We start from the raw sequence: 20,697 nt of genomic DNA, 5'->3' as shown, positions 1-20,697 counted from the left end.
AATTTTTAATTCATTAATTTTATTTTACTATTACTGAAGTAATGTGGTTTATAATATTGTTGTTGTTTTTTTCTATTGATTTCCAAAGTTTCTGCATCACAAACATCAAAGATCTAGAATCCACACTATCTTTGTGTTAGTACAAATATTCCCTATCAATATTCACCAACTCTAATTTCCATATCATTGGTTAAAGTCCAAGGGTTTGTTTTCAGTAGACACTCTTCCTTGTTTTATTTTCTTTTATTATATTTCTAGAGGGTTTGGGAAGTAGGGATTCTTTCTTTGTTTGGGGATCAAGGTTCACACTTGCTGGTGCTCAGTGTATCATATTTGAGGCTGAAGATTGAAGTCAGGTCAGCTGCATACAAGACAAGTGTCTAAACTTACTCTGGTCCTGTATGTTTTATATGTATGTATATATATATATATGTATATGTATATGTATATATATGCACTGGGTTGTCCAAAAAAAAACAAACAAAAAAGAGAATAGTTTTATGGATTATATGGTAGTTCTTTTTTTGGGGGGTCACACCCGGCGCTGCTCAGGGGTTACTTCTGGCTCTACGCTTAGAAATCATTCCTGGCAGGCTAGGGGGAACCATATGAAATGCCGGGATTTGAACCACCATTCTTCTGCATGCAAGGCAAGTGCCTTGCCTCCATGCTATCTCCCCAGCCCCACATATGGTAGTTCTTAAAATTATTTAAGTCATCATGCTATTTTTTACAATGATTGAACCACACACCCTTCTTTTATAGAATATAAAAGTCCATTTGCATTATCTTTGCCTCTGGTAACCCAGTTATTTTTCAGAATGTTTGATTTATATCATTCTTATTGATATCAGATATGTTGGGGAAGATTAAGAAAGATACTAAATAAATTCAAAGGGTAATCAGAGATTCCTTTGATAAACTCTATGCCAATAGACTTAAGAACATGGAAGTAACATATAAATTCTGGGATTCTTATAACCTTCCAAGTTTGTATAAACTCATCGCTATTGAGGAAATTAAAATGGTAATCAAATGTCTTCCAAAGAAAAAGGCCAGACCAAGATGGTTTCACTATTGGATTCTTTCAAATATTTGAACACCGAAAGCCTATACTGTTTAGGATCATCCAGAAAATTGAAGAAACAGAAACACCTTCAAATAATTTTTATGAAGTAAATATCATCTTGATATGAAAACATAAAAATGACACAAAAAATAGAACTAAAGACCAATATCCCTGATGAACACAGATTCAAAGCTCTTCAACAGAATCCTAGCAAACAGATTCCAACACCTCACCAAGAAAGTTATAATATGACCAAGTAGTATTCATTTCAGAGATGCAAGGATTGTTCAACATGCAAGTCACCAATATAATACACCACATGAATAAAGGAAAATTCTAATACCACATGATAATATAATATAATCAGAGATAGTACTTTATAAAATCCAAAACCCATTCAAAACTCCGAACAATATAAGGATGTTAGGAACTTTTCTTAATATGCTCAAGGCCATCTAACACAAGTCCATACTATATAATACTCAATGGAGAAAACCTGAAAGACTTTTTCCTAAGATCTGGTCAAGGCAACGATGTACCTTTCATAAATCCTACTAAATATATTACTGGAATTACTTGGTATAAAAATTAGGCAAGAAAAATATATTGATTAGCACCAGATAGGAAAGGAAGAAGTTAAGCTCTCTGTTTGCAGGTGACATGATACCATACATAGGAAATCCTAAAGACTCTACCAAAAAGCTCCTAGAAACAAAAGATTCATATAGCAAAGTGGTAGGCTACAAAATTAACACACAAAATCAATGGCCTTCTTATACACAAAAAATGATAGGGAAGAAATAGACATTAAATAAACAATCTACTCATGGAGGGACCACAGAAATACATTGGAGTCAACTTAAATAAAGAGGTTAAGGGCATATACAAAGAAAATTATAAAGCATTACTTCAAGAAATAAAGAGGACAGAAGGAAAAGGAGAAATGTACACTGTTCATGAACTTGGAGAATTAACATAATTTGAATGGCAAAACTTCCCAAAGTATTCTGGAGATTTTCTTTCTCAATATACCCAGTACATTCTTTAAATAAGTGGATCAAATGCTGCTGAACTTCATTTGTAACAATAAATGAATAAAATTAGCTAAAGCACACTTAGAGAAAAAAAGATGAGAGGCATCACTTTCCCCAACTTTAAGTTGTTACAAAGCAATAATCATTAAAACAGCATGGAACTGGAATAAAAACAGATCAATGGCATGGACTAGAGTATTCAGAGAATGACCCCAGACATACAATATATTAATCTTTGATAAAGTGGCAGGAAAACGCAAAATTGAGTAAGGAAAGCCTCTTCAACAATTGGTAAGCCTAATGCAAAAAAGTGAACTCAGACCTCTATTTTAACCATGCACAAAGGTCTAATTAAATTAGATGAAATACCTTGATAACAAACCTGGAACCATAAGGTATATAGAAGAAAACATAGGCAAAACACTCCATGACATTGAGTCTAAAGGTATCTTCAAGGATGTCCAAACAAGTGGAAGAAAGATAAACAAATGAGATACATCAAACTGAGAAGATTCTGCACTTCAAAGGAAGCAGCGACTTAGCTCAACCATGGAATGGGAGAAACAATTCACCTATTACCCATCAGATAATAGGCGTATATCTAAGATAAGGTACTGACAGAACTTAACAAAAAAAATCTAACCACATCAACTATGCGAAGAAATGAACATATATTTACTTAAGGAAAAAATATACGTCCAAAATGTACATGTAAAATTGCTTCTTTAGTAATTAGGAATATGCAAGTTAAAACAACAATGACACATCATCTCACTCCAGAGACTGGTATACATCACAAAGAACAAGAATACTAGAGAGGATGTGGGGAGAAAGGAATTCTCCTTCACTGCTGGTATGACATCTAGTCCAGCATTTTTGGAAAAAGAATATGGATATTACATAAAAAACCTGCACATTGAATTCCCCTATGATTTATTTATACCACTACAAGGGATATATCCAGAACTACAAAAACACATTAAAACAATTTTCTCTGCACTCTGTTCTCAGCAGCCTTTTGTACAAGAGTCAAAATCTGGAAACAACCCAGATGCCTAACAACAGCTGAGTAGTTAAAGAAAATGTGGTACATCTACATAATGAAATAATAAATAGCTATTAGAAAAAATAAAGTCATGAAATAATAAATAGCTATTAGAAAAAATAAAGTCATGAAATGTGCCTATATATGTATGGATATGAAGACTATTATGTTGACTGAAATAGTTTGTGGGAGAGAGATAAACACAGAATAGTCTCACTCATCTGTAGGATTAAAAAAAATAAGTAAGTTTTTCTATTCAGTACCATTTTAAGTGTGGATTTATTTATATGATTTACTCTATTGAGATATGATCTACACTGTCATTATGGTGAGAGTTTTTAAAGAAAATCATAAATAGTGATTGAATCATATTTTATAGATGGTTTATAAGACTTATTCTTGACTCTTTGCTCATAATTTATTACTGTTTTTTTAAGTCCTCATATATTGTGTCATGGGATTTGTGTCTGTTGCATGCAAACAAGTGTTGCATCTCCTGATTTAACTTGCCAGTTCACAATTAAAAGGTATTAATTTTTGCTAGTGACTTATACTGCATTAATTTATCGAATACACAATTTTAGTATTTTGCTTATGTGTTATTAATTGCCTTACATATAATGAACATTCTTGCATAATTGAAAGATACATTTTTAGAAGAATTGGGCTGAAGCAGTGGTACAGAGCCATAAGGCATCTGCCTAGCTGGCTCTAGCCCAGGACAGACCAAAGTTCGATACCCCAGACTCTCATATGGTCTCCCAAGCCAGGAGCAATTTCTGATCACATAGCCAGGAGTAACCTTTGAGAATCACCAGGTGTGCCCTCTGCCCCCCTAAAAAAAAAGAATTTTATTTGAGGCAGTGTACATTACTATGCTGGAAATTATAGGATACTATGTATAAAATATTCCAGCACCATTACTTTTTCAAGTATCTCTCTCTCCACCATTGTATTATGGGCCTATACTTACATCCTGTCCCCTAAAATTTTAAGCTCTGTGCTATAGAGCTGCTACACATTTTGTTGCATATTTGTAATACTGTTTTTATTCTTTATGCCCTACATATGAAATAATTATTCTAAATATGTCCATGTCCTTCTGATTAACTTTATTCAGAATGATAACCTCGAGATCCAATTCATGTATTGACAAATTATGTTTTTTCAATTTTTGTAGTCAAGTAGATATTATTATTAGATGTATACCATATACCATATCATGTAAGACAAATTTGAGTTTTATTTAAGATTATGTTGATGTTCATTCCATCTATGTTTATTAACAATTTATTTTTATTTCCACCTACATTTGATTTCCCCTGCTTTGATATTTTATTTTATTTTTATAAATAAATTTTTAAATGAATCACCATAAAATATGCAGCTAAAAGTTATCAGTGATTGAGCTTCAGTCATAAAATGTACAACACTCATCACCAGAGCACATTTCCTTGCAGCTCAGTTTCCTTCCCATCCTTGTCCCTGCTTTCTAGTCTGCCAGAATTTTGTATCAGACATTTGTATTCTCGCCAATTTTCTTTTATTCTTTTAGACACTGGTTTGCAATTCTGTTATTCTAAGGGTATAATGCATATCACTTTATTTTATTTAAGCACCTAGTTCTTATACAGAATGGTAGTCTTGTTCAACTATCATTGTCATAGTGGTTCCTTCTCAGGCCTAACATCAGCAATATTTTTTCAGCAATTTCTATAACTGTTGTTGATATTTAAGCTTTGTGATATTATAAAATCTGATAGAGAGGATCCTTTGTTTTTTCATATAAAAAAGTTTTATATGAATGGATAATAGGTTCTCTTTGACCTATTATTATTTTTTTGAGGATAGTTTCAATGTCCTTAATAATGATATTTATCCTTAAGATCAAATGGAACGACATTTTTATGTGGTGTTTTTCAGATAATTTACTTATGTAGATTAATGCTAAAAATTAATATTCAAAATATATTCAAAAGCACTAAACTATCTCTGCTTTTCATCTTTCTCTGTTCAGGCCCAGAGAGAGAGGACACCTCAGTGCCTTGTTAGAATTCATTTCTAAGCCTGTCATTTCTTCCTATAGAGTTTTATTTTCATTTCTACTTTGAAAAAGGAGGTGCTCAAATTCAAATACTTTATGTCATTTTCTCTAATATTTTAATAATTGCCCAGGTTACTATCTGTAAAGATGATCACATTTTCAAAACCAAATAAAGCTGTCAATTTTAGAAAGACACCCTGAACTTTAGACCTTAAAACTGTTTTATCTTCACAATAAAGTGATAATTTTATTATGCTTATTATTTTTCTAAAAGTAGTGGTAAATTGTATTAAAATGATTTGGGTTTAATTTATATATTTTATAATCTATCACATGTGAGCTTAAAGCTCACTTGACAAATGATAATGACACTCAGATTTACATACACTTTGAGAAAAATACCGACTACATTATTTCCAGAAAATATCTGATACAGCAACCATAATCTTTAGTAAATGAATTTTTTACTGTTTTTATGTCTACTGTTTGTCTTTGGTGACTCCTAATTATCTTCTACGAACTTACACATTACATTTTATTTGGTGATTTCTCAACTCTTTCATTTCTCTATCAGATGGTTTTAATCCTGAATTATTCAAGCTTCTCTTTAAATCCATCTCAAGGAAACTGGTAATATGCATAATTATATTTCCTAAGTAAACTTTTTTTTATTTTCTGGTTTTGAATGACTTCACTCTCCTTTAACTAGTTAATTACATACCCTGCTATTATTTTATATTTACCCTAAACTTGAAAGCTGCATATTCCTTCAAAAGGAATTTTAAAATGCAAGTGTTTTTGAAATACATGCAAAAGAAGATACTTATTCAAGGATCCTTAAGAAATACCCTACTTCTTTATCACATAATAAAAATTTCCCTTTTTGTTATTACTTTTAGATCACAACCAGTGATGCTCAGGGCTTACTACTGGCACTGGGATCTGGGATCACTCCGAATTGGGTATGGTAAACAAGCAGTGCAGTGCTAGATTTTTAATTTGCTTGTTTGTTTAATTCAGTGAGTTTATGTGTCCTTTATTTTTTAAGAGTACATATTTATCAAGTTTTTGGTTTTTTAGTAGAAATAACTTATTTTGGCAGGTATTTTCTCTCCTAGTGTGATCAGGGTTTATTCCTGGCTCTGTGTTAAAACATCACTCCTGGAGTAAATAGGAATTGAACCTAGGTCAGCTGAATTTAAAGCAATAACCTTATTGATTTTTCTATTCCCCTAAGTCCATATATAACTTTTATATGGATAAAATTTAAGAAATTATAGAACATATTTAGATTAGTATGGTTGTCCTCATATTATTTCAACACATTAAAATAGTTTTATATAATGGAGATGAATTTAATAATGAATTACAATAATGAAACATAGAAGCAATATGTTTTCCCATAATATGTTTTCCCATATTATTATAGACCTTAAAAGAATTACAGAAAGTGGAAGAAAGTTTATTAAATATACACTTAGAAACAATTTATTTTATTATTTAGCAGAAAAACAAACTTAGTTTGAAAATTTTAGCACATAAAAATGCATGTATACTTCATGTTTATATTGAATTATGGCTAAACTATAACCAATTATATTAACAATTTGATTTTTGTTTAAAATCTGACTAACATTTGTTTGCCTTTTCAAAACTGAAAAGGCAATTCTCATTGAGAGAATTAATTCGCAGACTACAATTTTATATATTTATGTAATAAATTTATGTAACATTTTATCATAAAACATGAAAATAAAATTAAAACAATATAAATATGTTGAATACAAAGACTGAATATATTACCAAATATTGTAACTAGTGTGAATAAAATCTTTTTTTTTTGAATAAAATCTTAATACGCTATAGCTCAAAGGATGAAATAGTCCAAACATACTCAAGAGATATATGTATCTTCAAAACATGTTTTTTATATACAATTAAACCTTTTTTTAATTCAGAACAATTTTTTATTTTTTTATGTTTATTTTATTTTACATTTTGGTTTTTGAGTCACAACCACCAGCGCTAAGGGGTTACTCCTAGCTCTACGCTCAGAAATTGCTCCTGGCAGGCTCGAGGGACCATATGGGTTGCCGGGATTTGAACCACCATCATTCTGCATGAAAGGCAAATGCCCTACTGCCATGCTATCTCTCTGGCCCCACAATTAAATCTTTTTTTTGTTTTTGTTTTTGGTTTTGGGTCACACCCGGCAGCACTCAGGGGTTACTTCTTTCTCTACGCTCAGAAATTGCTCCTGGCAGACTTTGGGGACCATATGGGATACCGAGATTCAAATCACCAATCTTCTGCGTGCAAGGCAAACACCCTACCTCCATGCTATCTCTCTGGCTCACAATTAAATCTTTATTCCTGCTAATGGGCTATGCATATGAAAAACATATTTTATCATATTGAATGTTTAAAGCATTAAGTAATCTAAATAAGACTGAAATAAAAGTATCAATATTCTATAGTGACTGCAATATGCAAAAGTAATATATATGAATATATATATATAATCATAATTACAAAAGTGAAAAAGAGTTTACTAGGAGCTATAAATTAGTGAGAATAGAGAATAAAAAAATAGAGAATTAAATTATTGTTCAATTTATATATTTTCTATTTGGAAGTATCAAAAACCCTGAAAATGTATTATTTGCACAACAATATATTTTATAGATATTATTATTATTTTATTAATATATATTTTATATAGCTGAATTGCAAATTAAAATTAGGTAAATTTTATACAAAAAATGTTACAAAACAACTGGGGGAGGAGCGAGTTGGGGTATTGGTGATTGATAGGAAATTTTCACTGATTAAGTGGGGGTGTTCTTTTTATGACTGAAATCCAACTACAAATATATTTAATCATAGTGTTAAAATAAAGATATTATTAAAATAAATAATTTCCTAATTTATTTTCAGATAACTTTACAATTGAGATGTTATTTTCAAATAAAATGCAGTAATACATATATGAATTGCACTGATAAATATTCCTATACAAAAGTTTTCTTCTTTTTTTTTTTCTACGTATCTACGCCAGTTTGTAGATTAGTGATTGAAAATAACTGATAAAGGAACATAGAATGAAAAATGTCTCAACAGATCTTGGGTCATGCTGTTTTCAGCTGCCTGAGATTGGATTTCATCAGCATTCCTGCCTGCTTCAGAGGTGGGTCGGGACTTATACACACTGATTCCTGCTGGTTTCTGGCGGGAGTCAGAAGGGTGCAGAAGCCATCTTGGGTCATGCGGTTTCCAGCTGCCCGAGACTGGATTTCATCAGCATTCCTGCCAGTGATCCTGCCTGCTTCAGAGGTGGGTCGGGTTGTACACAAACTGATTCCTGCTGATTTCTGCTGGGTGTCAGAAGTGCGCAAAAGCCATCTTGGGCTCTGGTGTTTTCAGCCGATTCAGACTGGATTTCATCAGCATTCCTGCCTGCGATCCTGTCTCCTACAGAGAGTTCTTGGCTGGCTCGTCCACCTGCTGTGCCTTGGATGACCCTGAGGACTTGAAGGGAACTCTTTGCTTTGCTTGTCTGTCTTCCTTGAAGAGTTGAAACTCTCCTCAGAGGCCTAGGAAGAGCACCCCCAAAAAAAACTGTCATCTAGAAGTCTCAGAAGAGCATGGCGCTCCACTTCGCAGCCACGCACTCTTTCTAACCAATGAACCCCACCACAACACGTAGAAAAATTTACACTACAAGTGTAACAATGGCGAAAACTCGCAGGCAAACACCATGCACAGAGAATGAAGACAATAGCTCAGAGGACCCAAAAAATTCCAGCCATCTGATTAACCTCTCAGATAAGGAGTTTAGAATAGAAATATGGAAGATGTTTGTAGAACTCAAAGAAAGCATAGATCGATCTGAACAGAACAAAAAGACAGAAATCAGAAAACTCCAAACCAAAATAACAGATCTGAGAAACATGGTAGCTCAAATGAAAAACTCAGTGGATAGCCTCTCCAGCAGGTTAACAGCTGCTGAGGACAGAATCAATGTGCTGGAAGATGAGATGTAAAAAAACTCAACACAACAGAAGAAATTGGAAAAGAACCTTAAGACAAACGATTAGGCAATGGAAAAAGTATTCAAGGAATGTGAACAGATGAAAATAGAAATCTTTGATAAACTCAACAGAAACAACATAAGAATCATTGGAGTTCCAGAGGCCCAGGTGGGAGACCCCAGGAAGAATCAACTGTCAAAGACATCATCAAAGAGAGACTACCAGGGTTAAAGACTACATGCAATTAAATCCTGCATGCCTGAAGGGTACCAGCTAAAAGAGATCCGAAGAAAAACACCCAAGACACATCCTCATTACAATGACAAATCCCACAGATAGAGATAGAATATTGAAAGCAGCAAGATCAAGAAGGGAAATTACATTAAAAGGAGTATTCGTAAGACTTACAGCAGACATGTCACAAGAAACTCTCAAGGCCAAAAGACGGTGGGATATTGTGACAAGACTGAATGAAATGAATGCCTCACTGAGAATACTGCACCCAGCCTGACTCACGTTCACGTTTGAAGGAGGGATACATAGCTTCATGGATAAACAACAGCTCAGAAACATCACAGATGAAAAACCAGCCTTAAAGGAAAAACTGAAAGGTCTACTCTAATACAAGAGAGACCAACAAACACAGCAAACTTATCTACAAAGAAGACATTAAATCCTATGACAACCATCTCCCTCAATGCAATAGACTAAATTCACCAATTAAAAGATACAGAGTGGCAAAATGGGTCAAAAAGATGAATCCAACCTTCTGCTGCCTACAAGAAACACACCTGAATAGTCAGAACAAACATAGACTCAAAATCAAAGGCTGGAGGAAAACCATCCAATCAAACAACACCCTTAAAAAAGCTGGGGAAGCCATATTAATATCTGATGGCACCAACTTTATACTCAGAAAATTGGTAAGGGACAAAGATGGACACTTTGTACTAATCAAGGGATATGTGCAACAGGAAGAAGTCAGACTTTTAAACATGTATGCACCCAATGAGAGACCAGCAAATTATCTGATACAATTATTGACAGATATCAAAGAAGACATCAATAATAATACAGTAATTGTGGGAGACCTCAACTTGGCCCTGTCAACACTGACAGGTCAACCAGACTGAAACCCAACAAAAACATACTAGCCCTTAAAAGAGAAATGGAAGAAAAGGACTAGTAGACATATATAGGACATTTCACCCCAAAAACCTTGATACACATTCTTCTCCAATGTACATGGTCATTCTCCAGGGTAGACCACATGCTGACACATAAAACATACCTTCATAAAATCAAGGGGATAGAAATCTTGCAGGCTACCTTTGCTGACCACAAGGCTCTGAAACTAGATGTGAACTACAAAGGCACACAGAAGAAAAACTTTAACAATTGGAAATTAAACAGCCTGCTACTGAACAACTAGTGGGTCTGGGATGAAATCAAAAAGAAAATCAAAACTTTCCTGGAAACAAATGATAATGAAGACAGAAACTGCCAGAACCTATGGGACACAGCAAAAGCGGTACGGAGAGGAAAATTCAAAGCTTTGCAAGCATGCATCAGAAAGGAAGAAGGGCCATACCTGAATAACTTAATGACGCAGCTCACAAAATTAAAAAATGACCAACAAAAGGAACCAAAAATAGGGAGACAGAAGGAAATAACAAAGCTGAAAGCAGAAATCAATGAAGTGGAAACACAAAAAAACAATCAGAAAGATCAACAAAAGCAGAAGTTGGTTCTTTGAAAAAAAAAAAAAAAAACAAGATTGATAGACCATTGGCAAAATTCACAAAGAAAGAGAGAGAGAGGAATCTGATAACCCATATTAGAAATGAAAAGGGTGAGATCACAACAGATATTTCAGAGACCAAAAGGGTAATCAGAGACTACTTTGAGAAATTTTATGCTACTAAACATGAGAACCTAGAAGAAATGGATAAATTCCTGGACCCTTATAACCTTCCACAGTTAAGTAAGGAGGATGTAGCATATCTAAACACCCCCATCACTATGGAGGAAATTGAAACTGTAATCAAACATCTACCTAAAAAGAAAAGCCCAGGCCCAGATGGATTTACTAATGAATTCTTTCAAACCTTTCAAGAGGAGCTACTACCAATCCTAGCCAGGCTCTTCTATGAAATTGAAAAAACGGGAACACTCCCAAACAGCTTTTATGAAGCCAACATCAACTTGGTACCAAAACCAGACAGAGACGCTGCCAAAAAAGAAAATTACAGACCAATATCCCTGATGAATGCAGATGCAAAGATCTTCAACAAAATTCTGGCAAATATGATCCAATGCGTCATCAAGAAGATCATACACTATGACCAACTAGGTTTCATCCCAGGAATGCAAGGATGGTTTAACATCTGTAAATCTGTCAACATAATACAAAACATCAACAACAAGAAAAATAAAAATCACATGATCATATCAATAGATGCAGAGAAAGCATTTGATAAGGTCCAACACCTATTCTTGATCAAAACTCTCAGCAAGATGGGAATGAAAGGAACCTTTCTTAATCTAGTTGAAGCCATCTACCACAAGCCAATGGCAAATATTATCTTCAATGGAGAAAAACTAACATCCTTTCCTCTAAATTCTGGTACAAGACAATGCTGTCTTTTCTCACCACTCCTCTTCAACATAGTATTGGAAGTACTTGCTATAGCAATCAAGCAAGAAAAAGATATCAAGGAAATTCAGAGACTAAGTAGGTGATTGGCTGTTTTTGAGTCATCAGAGTTGCCATCTTCATTCTCTTTGCCTGGTGCTGGCCTGAGTTGTTTCCCCATTCTCACACTTGTATTGTGGGTTTTTCTACGTGTTGTGATGGTATTTATTGGCAGGTCAGCTAGTAGGAATGCTGAAGAAATCCAATCTCAGGCTGCCGGGAACCGCAAGACCCAAGATTACTGCTGTGTGCTTCTGATACCCAGCAGAAATCAACAGGAATCAGTCTGTGGTCGTTTTGACTCACCTCTGAAGCAGGCAAGTCCTCTGGTAGGAATGCTAAAGAAATCTAATCTCAGGCTGCTGGGAATAGCAGGCCCAATATGACTGCCATGCGCTTCTCCATCCTTTTATTCTAAGCCTTTGTCTATCCTGTTCTTTTAGGTGTCTGTTTTTGCAGGCAGCTTATATCTAGTTTTTGTTTTCTGATCCAGTTCTCCACCCTGTGTCTTTTAATGGAGGGATTTTAATCTGTTGACATTTAAGATTATTGACAAAGAAGGTAATTGTTCCATTGAATTTTGTAGGTTTGTTGTTTCTACAATTGTGTGTTTTATTGTTGCTTAAATTATTTCAACAGGGAAAAATCATTGTATTCTTTTTTTTTTTTTTTTTTTTTTTGCTTTTTGGGTCACAATGCTCAGGTTACTTGTGGCTATATGCTCAGAAATTGCTCCTGGCAGGCTCAGGAATATGGAACTACGGGATTCAAACAACCAACCTTCTGCATGCAAGGCAAATGCCTTTCCTCCATGCTATCTCTCCGCCCCCTCATTATATTTTTAAGTTCTTCTTTTGTACTTGAGGTTTTACTTTTGCTGTATTGCTTTAATGAATTCATCTCTCTTGGATTTTTGTCATTTGGATTACTATATATCTTTGTGTTGGTCTTTTAGTATCTATTTGATTTGGTACTCATTTTGCTTCTTGGATTTGTACAGGTGCCTCTTTCCAAAGAGAGGGAATATTCTCTGCTATTATTTTCCTCACTACTTGTTCTTTTGTTTTCCCCTTTTACGACCCTTCAAGTATTCCAACAATTCATAGATTATTTCTTTTCTCTTTATTCATTAAGTATCTCACATTACCTTCTAATATTTTGTCTCTCAGTTTTTATTGATATCTTTATTTTTGCTCACTTGCATTTTGTCTTCAAGTTCATCCATACAATTCTCTATGTGTGTAATTCTGCTATTGTGGCTTGCTAGCAATTTTTTTTAGTTCTCTTAGTTCCATTTGACTGGATTTTTCATCTATTGATAGAATTATTTTTTAAATTTGTTGAATTGATTGACTATGGATTTCTTAATTTCTTTGGTTAGTGATTCGTTGAATTCCATTGCTATGGTGCTTGATGCTCATCCTAAGTTATTGTACTACAAAGTTTGTGAATTTTGGAGGACTTTGAAATCTGTTAGAATTTCTCTTCATAGCCTTAGTTGCTGGTGTTTTCCTTAGTTTTTCTATTGTTCTTTGTTTATGGTGGTTTGGAGTGTTAGAGTTTCAGGGTGTTTATAAATCTATTTTAGAGTTTATTTATTCTAGGTACACACGTCTGATTGAGATGTTAAAATTATTTTGATGAGTTTTTCTTTTGATTTTGAGGCTATATATATTTATAAGGAAGAAAGGTGTTGGGCCAAGTCTACCTCAGATTGTCTGGTGTATACTGAGGTATTAGTGGGATTTGTGGGGTAGGGGGGCTATGGCCTATTTGTGTATGTGCAGATCTCACTTATATGTCCTGATCAGAAGGATGCACTTATGACTGGTGTGGTTAAAGTGCATTGAGTGGTGATGAGGGAAAGTGCTATTTACATGTGGTTTAACTTTGAATCTTTCCCTTGTTTCCCCAATGTCCAAGTACACCTCAGGATGGGGAACAACTTGCCTGGGTAGTTCTGATTTGTGAAAGGTACTGCTTTCCTGAGGTCCGAATTAATTTCTTCCCTTGCTTCCCTGGCCCTCCCAAATTGGGGTTTCTGCAGAGTTGAAGTGTCCAGGCTTATAGGAGTGGCTCTTGGGTGTTATTACTGGAGTCTTCGGAGGACGTGGGGAATGGGAGCATGGGCGGCAGTGGTGGAGGAAGCCATGGGTAATTGTAGAGTTCTTCTTTGAGTTGAATTGTTTTATCTATGGATTTCTTAATTTCTTTAGATAGTGATTCTTTGAATTCCATTGCTAAGACATTAAATGCTGACTTTAGGCTCTCATCTATGAAATTCATACATTTTTGAGAATTTGAGTATCTATTAGAATTTCTTTCCATATTCCAGCTGCTAGTGTTTCTTTAATTTACCCATTGTTCTTTGCATAGGGTGTGTTGGGCTGCTGGAATTTCAGATTTTTTTTTCTTTTTTTCTTTTTTTTTTGTCCCCCAATTCACAATACATACCCGGCAAGGGGCCTGTGTTGAGGTGTATATGGGGTGCCTTTACTGTACCTCCTCTTTCTATACAGCCAGTGTAAAGAACACAGCCTGTGGTAAGAATTGGGAGGCCTTATTTTATCTTTTATTTATTTTTTTTCTTTTCTTCAGGGCAAACTAAAGTTGTTTTTTTTTTTTTTTTTTTTAAATAAGAATTCATTTAAAGGACAAAATTGATTAACATAATAAGGTAAACTAATATAACATAATATAGTGACATAACATAACATATAATATAATTAATATAATAATAATACATGTAAGTCAAAGAAAGTTTCTGATTAAAAACACAATTTTCTTTTTTTTCCATAATGGCTTACATATCTTTCACTGTAGTATTTTGGGTACATATTCACATTAAATCAGGGGAATACCCATCACCTAATATGTCCTCTTCTCAATCAAAAATCAAATATACTGAAAATAGGCAGAGTCCTGTCTAGAGGCTTCCAACCTCAGTTTGAGAGAGGATGTGAAAAAAGTAATTAAAATACCACAACAATACACACACACACACACACACACATACACACACACACACAAAATATCGAATTAAATAACCGATAAGCACCACAACAATAAAAACAGGCACCACACAATAATCTCGGTTCTGAAATCAAATCATACTCAAGTGCAAAAAGAAAGAGAAAGACAAAACAAAATAAAATAAAATAATATTGGAGACATCAACCGTAATCTCCACACCAAAATAAAGACGTCAAAAAAAAATAGATCATTTATTCTCCTCTTGCTGCTTTCGTGGTATGTGGAAGACTTCTACTTTATCTTGGATGGTAAAATCAGACCTGTTTCTAGAGATCTTGGTGGCTGTGCAGATCAGGGAATGGAGTTTATGAAGTCTTTCTTTGTGGTTCTAGCAGTTATGCTTCTTCAATGTCCTTTTTTTGATTTTTATGTATTCTAGGTGTTTCAGAATAGTGCTACCATTCTGTGTTTTTCTTTTGTCTTCTGACTTACTTCGTTTAACATAACATGATCTAGGTCCATCCACGTTGCTGCAAAGTCTGTGATTGTATCATTTCTAACTGCCATGTAATATTCCATTGTATATATGTACCACATCTTAATGATCCATTCATCTGTTGTTGGACATCGAGGTTGGTTCCAAGATTTGGCTATTATACTGAGTGCTGCAATAAATAGTGGGGTGCATACGTATTTTGGAATGAATGTCTTTCCATCTTGGGGATATATGCCTAGGAGAGCAATTGCTGGGTCAAATGGCAGCTCAATTCTGAGTTCTTTGAGCACTCTCCAGACTTTTCTCCATAGATGTTGGACCAAGGGGCATTCCCACCAGCAATGAATGAGAGTTCCTTTCATACAACATCCTCTCCAACAAAGGTTGTTCCCATTATTTTTGATGTGAGCCAACCTCACTGGTGTGAGGTGGTATCTCATTGTTGTCTTGATTTGGATCTCCCTGATGATGAGTGAAGGTGAGCATGTTTTCATGTGTTTGTTGGCCATCCTTCTCTCTTCCTCAGAGAAATGTCTATTCATTTCGTCTCCCCATTTTTTTATGGCTTCGTTTGGTTTTGAAGGACTCAGGTTTCTGAGCGCTTTGTATGTTCTAGATATCAGCCCTTTATCTGATATATCAAGTGAAAAGATTTTTTCCCATTCTGTTAGCTGTCTTCTTGCATTAAGTAGGGTTTCTTTTGCCATGCAGAAGCTTTTTAGTTTGATATAGTCCCATTTGTTTATAGTTGATGCTAACGTTTTTGCCATTGGTGCTCCATTCTCAAAGACCCTTTTGATATAAAGGTCTTCGAGTGTTCTGCCTATTTTATTCTCGATAAACTTTATAGATTCAGGTCTGATTTCCAGATCTTTGATCCATTTTGAGTTGACTTTTGTATAAGGAGTGAGATATGGGTCGATTTTCACTTTCGTGCATATGAGTTTCCAGTTGTACCAACACCATTTGTTGAATAGGCTTTCTTTGTTCCATTTCATATTCTTGCCTCTTTTATCAAATATTAGTTGGCTATATATCTGGGGGTTTATGTCTGGGAATTCTGTTCTAATCCACTGGTCTGAGGTCCTGTCTCTGTTCCAGTACCATGCTGTTTTTATTACTATGGCTTTATAGTATAGTTTCAAGTTAGGTAAGGAGATACCTCCCAACTTCTCATTTTTCAGAATGTGTTTAGCTATCCTGGGTCTTCTATGGTTCCAAATGAATTTTATAATTGATTGTTCTATTTCTTTAAAGAATTGTGTCTGGATTTGGATAGGGATTGCATTAAATCTATATAGCAATTTGGGTAAAATAGTCATTTTGACTATGTTAATTCTACCTATCCATGAGGATGGGATGTTCTTCCATTTCTTTAGATCGTCTTCAATTTCTTTCTGAAGTGTTTTGAAGTTTCCCTGGTATAGATCTTTCACTTCTCTTGTAAGGTTGATTCCTAGGTATTTGATATTTTTTGATACTATCTTAAATGGAATTGTATTTTTAATCTCTCTCTCCTCAACTTCATTGTTTGTATATAAAAACGCTACTGTCTTTTGTGTATTGACTTTGTATCCAGCCAGTTTACTGTATTGGTTGATTGTTTCTAGGAGTTTTTCTGTGGATTCTTTAGGGTTTTTGATGTATATCATCATATCATCAGCATATAGAGCTAGCTTGTGTTCCTCTTTCCCTACTTGAATTCCTTTGATTCCCTTCTCTTGTCGGATTGCTATTGCTAGGACTTCTAAGGTTATATTGAATAAGAGTGGACAGCCTTGCCTAGTTCCTGACCTTAGTGGGAATGCTTCTAGTTTCTCGCCATTAAGTATAATGTTGGCTGTAGGCTTTTCATAAATAGCTGTAACTATCTTAAGGAAGGTGCCTTCTAACCCTATTTTGCTGAGTGTCTTTAACATGAACGGATGTTGGATTTTGTCAAACGCCTTCTCTGCATCGATTGATATGATCATGTGGTTTTTGTCCTTCATGTTGTTGATGTGGTGTATAATGTTGATTGATTTGCGTATGTTGAACCAACCTTGCATTCCTGGGATGAATCCCACTTGATCATGATGTATGATCTTTTTAATGAGGTGTTGGATTCGGTTTGCTAAGATTTTGTTAAGTATCTTTGCATCAATGTTCATTAGTGAGATTGGTCTGTAGTTTTCTTTTTTGGTGGTGTCTTTGCCTTCTTTAGGAATGAGTGTGATATTAGCCTCATAAAAGGAGTTGGGGAGGATTCCTGTTTTTTCTATGGCTTTGAAAAGCCTATGGAACAGTGGTAATAAGTCTTCTTGAAATGTTTGATAGAATTCACCTGTAAATCCATCTGGGCCTGGGCATTTGTTCTTAGGGAGTCTTTTAATTACGTCTTCAATTTCCTCTGAAGTGATTGGACTGTTTAGAGTTTCTAGGTCTTCCTTTTCCAGTCTTGGAAGAGGGTGTTTGTCCAAGAATCTGTCGATTTCTGGTGGGTTCTCTAGCCTAGTTGAATATAGTTGTTCATAATATGATCTCATGATATGTTGTATTTCTTGGGGTTCTGTTGTAATCTCTCCCCTTTCATTCGTGATCCTAGTAATTTGGGTGTTTTCCCTCTTTTTTTTGGTAAGTTTTGCCAATGGTTTGTCTATCTTATTTATTTTTTCGAAAAACCAACTCCTGGTCTCATTAATTTTTTGTATTGTTTTCTTAGTCTCTATGTTGTTTATTTCTGCTCTGGTTTTTATGATTTCTTGCCTTCTGGTTGTGGTTGGATTTCTCTGTTGCTGTTGTTCCAATTCTTTGAGGTGATCTTTTAAACTGTTGGTTTTGTTATTTTCCTGTTTCTTAACATAGGCCTGTAACGCTATGAGTTTCCCCCTAAGTACTGCTTTTGCTGTATCCCATAAATTCTGACATGTTGTCTCTTCATTAATATTCTTCTCAAGGAATCTTTTTATTTCCTCCTTGAGTTGTTCTTTGATCCAGCTGTTGTTAAGCAGTATGTTGTTCAATCTCCAGGTATTAGTTTTCCTCCATTGCTTCTTCTTGACATCAATTATAAGCTCTGTTGCATAGTGATCTGAAAGGGTACTTCTAATGATCCTTACCTTTGTGGTCTTATATAGGTTGGCTTTGTATCCTAAGACATGATCTATTCTGGAGAAGGTACCATGTGGGTTTGAGAAGAATGTGTATTCTACTTTCTGGGGATGGAGGGCTCTATATAAGTCTATTAGCCCTAATTCTTCTAATTTTTCATTTAGAGCTCTTATTTCTTTACTATTTTTCTGTTTGGAGGATCTGTCCAGTGGTGATAGTGGAGTATTGAGGTCCCCTACTATTATCACAATTCCCTTCATGTGTTTCTCCAGGTTTGTCAGTAGTTGCCTCACATATTTTGGTGACTTTACATTAGGTGCATAGATATTGACCAGGGTTAGCACTTCTTCATCTAATGTTCCCCTGATCAGTAAGTAGTGCCCCTCTTTGTCTCTGATCACTTTCTTGAGGTTGAATACAATTTGGTCTGATATAAGAATGGCTGTCCCTGCTCTTTTTTGTTTTCCATTGGCCTGAATAATTACTTTCCATCCTTTAATTCTAAGCCTGTGCTTATCCTGTAACTGTAGGTGTGTTTCTTGCAGACAGCAGAAGTCCGGTTTATTTTTCCTAACCCAGTTCTCTACTATGTGTCTTTTAATTGGAGAGTTTAGTCCATTAACATTTAGGGAAATTATTGATAGAGAGGACTGTTGTGCAGTTGTATTGTGTGGCGTGGTTGTTGTTACAATCGGGAGTTTGGATTGTGTAATTCTTCTCTGAGTAAGTCGCTTAGGATCGGCTTAGTTTGCACAAATAGTTCAAGTTCGTTCATATTTGTGAATGTTTTTAGTCTGCCCTCCCATATGAATGATAGTTTTGCTGGGTATTGGACCCTGGGTTGGAAATTTCTTTCACTCAGTCGTTTAAATACGTCATTCCACTGTCTTCTTGCTTGAATTATTTCAAATGGGAGATCTGGTTTGATTCTTATGTCCTTTCCTTTGTACTTGAGGTTTTTTTTCTCCCTTATTGCTTTCAGGAGTTCCTCTTTCTCTTTGTTTTTTGCCATTTGGATTATTATGTGTCTTGGTGTGGGTTTATTAGGGTCTATTTTATTAGGGACTCTCTTGACTTCTTGGATTTGTCCTAAATTGTGTTTCCAGAGGGTGGGAAAGTTCTCTGTTATTATCTCCCTGACTACTTGTTCTTCCCCCTTCCCTATTTCTTCCCCTTCTGGTATACCCACAATTCTTAGATTGTTTCTTTTGTCCTTATTCATTAGATATTGGATTTTTCCTTCCAGTGCTTTGCCTTTTTTTTCTTTGTTGGTTTCTTGATCATTTTTATATTGCAGTTTTCCTTCGAGTTCATCGATGTGCTTCTCCAACTCTGTGGTTCTACTCGTAAGGCTTGTTATTTTGTCTTTTAAATCCTTCACTTCTTTTTGTATGGAATCTCTCATGTTCTTTAACATTTCTTCTTTAATTTGGCTTAGTCGTTCATCCATTAATTTCTTATACTCGGTTGCTAGGGTTTCTTTCATTCTGTTTAGTAATTCTTGCATTTCCTTCCTCATGGCCGCTTTTAGGTCTTCTTTCCATGAATCTGTGTGCTTTGGTGGACTTGGAAACTTGATAGGGCTTGTCATGTTGTCTCCAGTTATAAGGGATCTCCTTGATTTACGCATAATACTTTGTATTTAATGGTATGTTTTGGAGTACTATGGCTTCTAATTTCGGTCTGCTTTGGTCTCCTTCCTGAAGGTTTTTCTAGAGTAGCCTGTTGGGTGAGTTTGTTGAACCTAGCCCTTTCTCCTCCCCTTTGATCCCTAGAGTTCAACCTTCCTGCAGTGGGTTTTGTCCCCTTTCTGCTCCCTATTTCTGTCAGCGGTGCAATTCCACTCCTGGCCACAATGGTTACTGGCGCTGTTGAGCCTAGCACTCAATCCACCCTCCTTTCTCTGGGATTCAATGGAGCTTCGCCCCCTCCAATCCTCCCTTGAAGGAGTTCCCTCAGTTCGATTCTGCAGGCTCTATCTACGCCCTTGGGAAGTCCCTGGTTCGATCCAGGGTCCAGGGGGGTGGACTGTTCTAGGTCACCTGCGAGTCTAGATGGTTGGCCCTATCTCCCCGTCTATTCGGGTCGCTCAACTTGTCTTTCTAGGCGCCACCCTGGGGGGAGGGTCCGGCACCAAGCCTAGCAAAAAGTCAGAAACTCACTCACGCCTCCCCAGCCGGCACTCAGGAGCCTCTGAGGGGAGTGGCAGGCCCAAACGCC

At 35.4% G+C, this 20,697-nt stretch overlaps 1 protein-coding gene and 1 non-coding gene across 2 annotated transcripts in view; one reads left to right on the top strand and one right to left on the bottom strand.

Annotated features, from left to right (window-relative positions):
- Positions 1–20,697, top strand: part of KHDRBS2 (KH RNA binding domain containing, signal transduction associated 2) — a 412,537-nt gene that overhangs the window by 94,984 nt on the left and 296,856 nt on the right. The gene's annotated exons all lie outside the window — the stretch shown is intronic.
- On the bottom strand, positions 14,346–14,478 carry LOC126014735 (small nucleolar RNA SNORA51). The gene has a single exon (XR_007497734.1). It is a non-coding gene; the product is annotated as a small nucleolar RNA SNORA51 (small nucleolar RNA).

The sequence above is a fragment of the Suncus etruscus genome, chromosome 7 (assembly GCF_024139225.1).
Source record: "Suncus etruscus isolate mSunEtr1 chromosome 7, mSunEtr1.pri.cur, whole genome shotgun sequence".
NCBI classification, from domain to species: domain Eukaryota; kingdom Metazoa; phylum Chordata; class Mammalia; order Eulipotyphla; family Soricidae; genus Suncus; species Suncus etruscus.
The sequence above is the reverse complement of the archived record's forward strand: the minus strand, read 5'-3'. Positions and strand labels throughout refer to the sequence as shown.